Source organism: Mauremys reevesii, linkage group 1 (assembly GCF_016161935.1).
Source record: "Mauremys reevesii isolate NIE-2019 linkage group 1, ASM1616193v1, whole genome shotgun sequence".
NCBI classification, from domain to species: Eukaryota; Metazoa; Chordata; order Testudines; family Geoemydidae; genus Mauremys; species Mauremys reevesii.
Genome location: NC_052623.1, coordinates 78,584,410 through 78,591,973, shown reverse-complemented (window position 1 = coordinate 78,591,973; position 7,564 = coordinate 78,584,410).

Sequence of the window (7,564 nt, the reverse complement as noted above, 5' to 3'; positions counted from 1 at the left end):
TTGTCCTTACATACTTGTGTTATTTGTTTATATTCACCCTTTGTAATTTGACCTAGTTTCCACTTTTTTCAGGACTCTATCTTGGTTTTTAGATCATTGAAGATCTCCTGGTTAAGCCAAGGTGGTTTCTTGCCTTACTTCCTATATTTCCTAAGCAGTGGGATAGTTTGCTCTTGTGCCCTTAATAATGTCTCTTTGAAAAACTGCCAGTCATCTTCAATTGTTTTTCCCCTTAGACTTGCTTCCCATGGGATCTTATCTACTAACTCCCTGAGTTTGCTAAAATCTGCCTTCTTGAAATCCATTGTCTCTATTTTGCTGTGCTTCCTCCTACCATTCCATAGAATCATAAACTATATAATTCCATGATCACTTTCACCCAAGCTGCCGTCTACTTTCAAATTCTCAACCAGTTCCTCCCTATTTGTCAAAATCAAATCTAAAAAAGCCTCTCCCCTAGTAGCTATCGCCACCTTCTGAGATAAAAAATGGTCTCCAATACATTGCAAGAACTTATTGGATAATCTGTGCCCTGCTGTGTTATTTTCCCAACAGATATCTGAGTAGCTGAAGTCCCTCATCACCACCAAGTCCTGTGCTTTGGATGATTTTGTTAGTTGTTTAATAAAAAGCCTCATCCACCTCTTCTTCCTGGTGGGGTGGTCTGTAGTAGACCCCTACCATGACATCACCCTTGTTTTTTACCCCATTTATCTTTACACAGAGACTTTCAAGAAGTCTGTCTCCTATTTTCATCTCAACCTCAGTCGAAGCGTATACATTTTTAATATATAAGGCAACACCTACTCCCTTTTTTCCCTGCCTGTCCTTCGTGAGCAAGCTGTATCCTTCTGTAGCAATATTCCAGTTATATGCATTATCCCACCAGGTCTCTGTGATGCCAACTATGTCATAGTTGTGTTTATTTACTAGCATTTTGAGTTCTTCCTTCTTATTCCCCATACTTCTCACATTAGTATACAGATATCTAAGATACTGATTTGATTTCCCCCCCAGTTCTGTCTTGTCTCTCTTTTATCCCTGCTATAACAGCTCATGCTCCCCATAAATTCTGAATCCTCTCCTAGGTCCCCATGTTCTTGACTTACCTATGGGCTTTGGTCACCTACCCCTTCGAGTCATTTGTTGTACAAAATGACATCCTCTGTATAACTTGACCTTCCATGTGCCATACAAACAAAATCATGCCTAGCATACAGGCATAGAATTGAATGCCTTACTTAAAACGTCACAGCACGCCACTGCTTAGAGGCCACATTTCTTTTAAGACAACCTCTGACAATTTTGTTTCCTTGCTCTTCCACTGAAGAGTTTCCTGCTCCAATGCCGCATGGTAGGCTTCTGGGAAGAAAGTTGTTCATAGTCAATGGTCCTGCCAGTAGAACCTCTGTTGGTCCAGTACAGATACAGCCATTCACTGTTGATGGTCCTTGCTAGTTCTGTCAGTTTCCCAGATGTAGCTTCTTCGCTAGGTGTCAAATTTCTGCTACAGAATAAATACTCAAAGTTGAACTAAAGATTACATTTAAAATACGGAATTCATAAGTTGACACTGACATATCCCCCCAAGCTGTCACCCCAACTACATTTTTATAATGCTTTCCCCTTCTCCGTGTCTGTGCCAATGACACACACAAACAAGAGACTAAGTAGTGAAATATATGGGGGAGAGACTGAGGCTGGCTACAGAGCATAAAGTGCTGTCATGACACAAAATAAATACACTGAGGAAATACAGTTTTTCCCCTCTACTTATAATGTCTTTCAATTATAGTCACCTCAGGTGTTATTTGTAACAACAGTAAGTAGAACATTTCAGACAGAAGAGTGATTTTTAAGTTGATGATCTCACTTTAACCCTTAGGGTCAGATCCTGGCACCTGCATCTTCCTCCTTGCATCACTAGGTCAGCGCCAAGGGGCGGGAGAGCTACCTTAATAAGGCAGCTGCTGATTCCCTTGGCATTAGAAGCATTCCTGGGCAGCTTGGGGAAGTGACCACAGTGTGTGCTTCATTGTACCCTGCCTGGCAAACAGGTTCCTAGGAGGCCAGTGTAACTGGATCAATCTTTAGACTGCTGTAAGTTATGCCCCAGGATCAGGAAAACAGAAAAGTGGCTGACAGTCACCTTCCCCTCCTTTCTACCCCAGCTTTTGTGGTGACAACAGCACAGATGGACCCAGGGATTTGGAACTTTGTTTCCATACTTTAATTTCTCATTTTTTGTACCGTTTAATTGTTAGTTAAAGCTAGACATGTTGTGTCTATACAGAATGCATTGACATCTGCCTTCCAGCTTTTAAAGTGCTGCAACTTGTTGAGCTCAGGTGCACCGCTCCAGCCACATGGAGTCTCCCTAACTTTAATAGTACTCTTCTTGTTGGCAGTGGTTTGACCAGGATAAGCAGGCGAATGATTGACTAAAACATGGGAGAGGGTTGACGGCAAGCTGCAACTTTATTAATTATACCTTGGAGAGGGGCACCATATAGCCGGCCCCAGCTCCCACATAACAGGAATTTAATTGGTTCCTGTGTGGGTTACAGGCCTTTTACCACAAACCTCACAATAGCTTAGGGTAGACTCTTGTGGTCTATCCCATGGACTCAATTCAGTTGTGAAACCTTTTGTCGAGCATAAAGGGGATGGAGAGATCACAAGGATGTGTTGGTGGAACCTCATTCTTCATAGACTTCAAGCTTTTCCGTGCCATATGAACTCAAGGTCAAACTGCACAATCCTGGGTCTCTGGGAGCTGGACCTTTTTAGCCTTTACACCTACTTGACACCAGCTACAATTTATGAGGCATCAGTAATCATAACATCATTATATCCTATTGTTTGTAACCCAACTGTGCTACTGAGAGGTTGTGAAAAAGGTGAAAACCCCCACCAGGCTGCCTGTCAATTTTGCCCAATAGGAAAATTGCCTATTTTTAGGCGTCAGGAAGGAAATCAGTCAGACCTGCAGCATTATAAGTGGCACAGCTTCTAATCTACAACTAAGGGGAGGAAGGGGGTGGCAGTGAATCAGACAATAAGATGCTTTTGTTAAATTGGTCTTTAGCTCAGATAGGCAAACTGGGGTGCACACAGCAGCCAATCAGATGGCTTCATCCCCTTTACTTAGCCAATGGCTAAGCAGCAAACTCAAGGAGGGAGGAGATGGGGGGGCCCTCTCCCAACCATGCATATGGTTAGTTTTCTCTCATGCCCCTGCTGTCCAGTAAAAGTCCTTCCCAGCTAAAGGTGGTAAGAGGGTATGCAAATATGGGATTTGGGCCATACTTGTGTATCAGAGATGGTTCTTGATTTAATTGTCAGCTCCTATGTACAATTCTCAACTAGATAAAATGTTGCAGCTGAGACTTCTTAATATTTTTATTCTATATTTTAATGGTTGATTTTATTATATTTTAAATACACAGTGCATTGAGCACCTCAGTGGGATCTATTTCTGTTTAAATAGCTGTATTATTAATATATATTCTCCTAAGCATTCATTTACTGGTTGTCTGATGAATTCCAAAGGTAAAATCCTAGCTTTATTGAAATTAGTGGCAATGAAGCCACTTGAGGGCCAGGATTTCAGCCTAGATTGGTTCCTATAAGGCAGGGGTCAGCAACCTCTGGCACATGGGTTGCCAGGGTAAGCACCCTAGCGGGCCGGGCCAGTTTGTTTACCTGCCGCATCGGCAGGTTTGGCCGATAGCAGCTCCCACTGGCCGCGGTTCGCCGTCCCAGGCCAATGGGGGTGGCAGGAAGCGGCGCAGACAAGGGATGTGCTGGCCGTGGCTTCCCACCACCCCCATTGGCCTGAGACGGCAAACTGCGGCCAGTGGGAGCCACTATCGGCCGAACCTGCTGACGTGGCAGGTAAACAAACTGGCCTGGCCCGCCAGGGTGCTTACCCTGGTGAGCCGTGAGCCAGAGGTTGCCAACCGCTGCTTTAAGATGTTGTTTTAATTCAATAGCCATATACCTAAATCAGCACAACCACTCAGTTGACAGTTTCCAAACACTAAAATGTCTACTTCCACTCTCCATATATGTATACAACTTCCACAGACCCAAATGGGCCTAAGCACAGCCCTACAGATACACCTATTAGAATTGCCAATGAGCCAGAAACCCCATCCTCTGGTGACATATTCTGCAACATACTTTTATACTTGCACTCTGATATGAAAACATATGTTAATATTAATATTTTATTCAGAATGAAATGAACACAGGGAAATAGGACAAAAGCAAATAGAAAAACTTGAACATCAGCTATCAGAGCTACTGCTGGAAACCACAAAATAAGGTCAACATCACTGCCAAGGTCTGGGTAAGCAGTGGAGTCATTAACAATGACAAATTACCCTCCATATAATATTTTATTGGAAATTTGACACCCTGTAAGAACCTCCTGCTCTGCCACATGCAAAATGAAATTGATATAATTGTATTGTTCCTTCTTGTGTTGCAAACACTATTTAATCATCTTCAGCTGAATTCTACCTGCTATGCAATGCTTTTAGCAAACTCCTCACCTCCTCCTCCATCTCATAATTGTGAAGCCTGCTTTCCACTGTGAGGATGCACAGAGCAAAGCTGCTGGAAGCCATGGGCCAGTTTGTATTTGTGGTGCAAATATGGTGTTAAATGAGTTGTTGCCAAGGATGAAAATCCAGGTTGTGATTCTTGTTAAAATAAGCTGGTGCTGTCAATCTGGGTCTGAGTATTGTGATTTTGAGTGCAGGTCTGTGGCTCTATCCAACTTGCAGATGTCAATTAGAAGGCTGCCTCTGGCACAACACATATTACATATTACAGACTGGCAGATTAAACCAACAGAATCCAACGCCCTTTCACAGACCTTCAGTTCTGTGTGTAAAAGGAACCCAAAGGTGGATGTACAAATAGCCCCACAGGAGACATGTGCATAGCTGAGTTGGGTGTGTTGGAGACATCTCTTATGGGGCTAATGGATTTTATGGGGCAAAAAAGCCACTTTATGTTATCTAGTTTCCTTTGGCTTTTTTGCAGATCCCTAGGATTGGCTTAGTAGGACTTTCCGCAAAACCTAGTTTCATTTTGGTTTGATATTCTGTATTCCCTTTTCTGCAACAGATTCTTGACCCCTTTCAGAGACAGATCCAAAGCTGGTATAAATCAGCATAGCTCTGATGGAGTAGCTTCATCATCATAGCTAAACTAATTTATTCCCCAAGCATGTGGCCTGATATATGTAAGTAAAGTAACTTTCATTTTGCAAACCCACGGCATGCCAAATAAATGCAAATGAGGCTACTTTACCATTTATATATTTTTTCTGGACAAATTAAATCCAGTGAGTAAGTCACAAAGAATTTTGCCCATATATCACATGAATATATTGATATATATAAATTGAAATGCTGTATCAAAAGGTGATATTGCTTTACTCTGGAGTATATATTGAATGTGAGTAGCACTGGACAAATATACTGTTTTCACCATAGTGTATGCAGTCTATACAGCATATTTTACCTTACTTTTGGTTTTTCCACTTTCAGCTCCAAATCCAATCCATATCTGAATAACAAAGTACACTGAAATAATGTTAAAGGCTACTTCTGCTCTCTATAAAGTTACTCCAGGTTTAAAAAAAAAATGAAATCTGGAGTAGCCATGAAATGTATAGTAGCATATATCCTCTAGTACCTACTCACAACAAATACTCTACTAAGTGCTTTCATGGAGCTTGACTCAACAGACATTACTGGCATTAGAGCTGATTTCAGTGAAGTAACTCTTGGTTTACAACAGTGTAAATGATATCAGAATCTGGGACTTCAGGTTTACTTGGATTTTTCTTCCATTTGTGAGTGTTGTGGGTTTAATATATGTACTATAGGCACAGTACAGCTATTAAATCCACAAAAATGATAACTTGGCAGTGTCCACTTGAACATAATTGAGTAAGATTTTTTTTTTCAAATAAACCTAAACCAATTTTATTAAAATATTATAACAACATCTACTTTCAGGTTGAAATCTGTGAATATTGATTCATTCTTGAAAAAGGAATTGTGGAATGATGAAGTCTTTCAAATAGAAAATGCTGACATAAACTTAACCGTGGCGGTCTGAATGCAAAACTGTATAATCCTATGATATCCAGTATTTATATGAAACTGAAAATGTTCAGTGCTGATGTAACTTTTTTCATGAAGACAAGCAGCACAATCATGGATCTTTTTCTCATATTTGTTTTTACTCGGCCAAATCAGTCACCCCTGAGAAGTTCAACTGACTTTAGCCCACTTTAATGGAGTAATACCAGATGTAGCAAAGGTAAAAGGGCTGCATTTGTGCCAGGGTCTACCAGATATTTTAGCTGCAAAGATAGGGACAGATCCTCAACTGGTGTGAAGTGGCATGTCTCCACTGAAGTAAAATGAACTTTGCTGATTTACACCATCTGAGGATCTGACCCATAAAAATTATGGGTGCTGCAGAATTGTATGTAGTATGGATTAATTTGTGAAGCTCACTCCAGCAATACAGATTTTTTGATATTGTTGGATGAACACGGCAAAGAGATGATTGTGAGGGCATGTTCTTCAGCTGTCATCAGGTGAGAGCTCCTATCTACTTAACTGAAAGAGGAAGCCAATTCATTGAGGCCAACTGGAAAACCTAGAGCTACAGTGCATTACTGTATAATCTGACATTAGTTTTACAGACAACTCACAGGTGAGTTTGTAGATGTTTCCTACAAGGAGGATTTTATATAGCACGGTAATACAAATAATAATAATAATAAAAATAAACTTTTTTTATCCACGCCTCTAAGCAGCTGAAATTCCTGATTAACCAAAAGTCATTCATATCCTCTCACAACAACTCACATCATGCATAAGAACAGCCATATGGGTCAGACCATGATCTATCTTGTCCAGTAACCTGTTTTCAACAGTGGCCCATACCAGAGCTTCAGTGGGAGTGTACAGAACAGAACAAAATTATGCAGTGATCCACCCCAGTCTTCCACTTCTGGCTTGTAATAGAGGATTAGGGTTGCCCTGAGCATGGGATTGCATCCCTGACCATCTTGGCTAATAGCCATTGACCTAGCCTCCATGAACTTATCTACTACTTTTTTGGGCCATCACAACGTCCCATGGCAATGAGTTCCACAGGTTAGTTGTGCATTGTGTGAAAAAAGTACTTCATATTGTTTTATTAAATCTACTGCCTATTAATTTCATTGGCTGTCCCCTGGTTTTTGTATTTGTGAAAGGGTAGAGAACACGTCTCTATTCACTTTCCCCACACCATTCCTGATTTTATAGACCTCTACCATATCCCCCTTTAATCATCTCTTTTCTAAGCTGAACAGCCCTAATTTTTTTTAGTTGCTCCATGTATGGCAGCTGTTCCATACCCTTGATAATCTTTGTTGCCCTTCTCTGAACTTTTTCCATTCCCAGGATATCCTTTTTGAGATTATTAATGCTGGACGCAGTATTCAAGGTGTGGGTATGCCATGGATTTATATGCATTTCTCTGC